Source organism: Pristiophorus japonicus, chromosome 1 (assembly GCF_044704955.1).
Source record: "Pristiophorus japonicus isolate sPriJap1 chromosome 1, sPriJap1.hap1, whole genome shotgun sequence".
Lineage (NCBI taxonomy): Eukaryota > Metazoa > Chordata > Chondrichthyes > Pristiophoridae > Pristiophorus > Pristiophorus japonicus.
In genome coordinates, this window is record NC_091977.1 from 343,042,866 (window position 1) to 343,043,607 (window position 742).

Below are 742 nucleotides of genomic sequence, written 5' to 3' on the forward strand. Positions count from 1 at the left end.
TGGTAAGTTGTAAGTTCTCATGAAGTTGCATAATATTGTGATTATTATCTGGAATACAACATGCTGCGGTGCAGAGGGACCTGGGGATCCTTGTGCATGAAACTCTTTTAAAGTCTACCTACAAAACATAAAACATTAAACCGTGCCACCCGACCTGGGTGACACACCAGACATTTACAAGGCCCTTTTTTTCCTTTTTTTGTTTTTTTTGTTGTGTTTTTCTTTTTTTTTTGGGCACGAGCCTACTGCACCTGGTATTCCCAGGCAGCCTCCCATCCAAGTACTAACCAGGCCTGACTCTGCTTAGCTTCTGAGATCAGACGAGATCGGGCGTTTTCAGACTAGTGTGGCCGTAGGCTCCTTGTGCATGAAACTCTTTTTGGAGTTCACCTGCAAAACATAAAACATGAAACGGTGCCACCCAACCTGGGTGACACTCCAGACATTTACAAGGCCCTTTTTTTTTTTTCCCCCCTTTTTTTTTTGTTTTTTTTTGTGTTTTTCTTTTTTTTTTTTTTTTGGGGCACTAAAATCACAATTTTCCCCAGTGCCCCCTATAAAAGGGAAGGGGGACACTAAAAGCACCGGCAATTAAAACAAATTAAACTTTAAAACGTAAAATCAAATTAAAATTTGGTTGCCGGGCGTGATGATGCACTCCAGTCCCTCCGGTGCCCACCTCTCGCGGAAGGCCGCGAGCGTACCGGTGGACACCGCGTGCTCCATCTCCAAGGACACCCTG

General features: G+C 44.2%; 1 pseudogene; it reads right to left on the reverse strand.

Moving 5' to 3' along the window:
• Nucleotides 1–239: 239 nt before the first annotated feature.
• Nucleotides 240–358, reverse strand: LOC139279655 (5S ribosomal RNA; annotated as a pseudogene).
• Between the last annotated feature and the right edge of the window lie 384 nt (nt 359–742).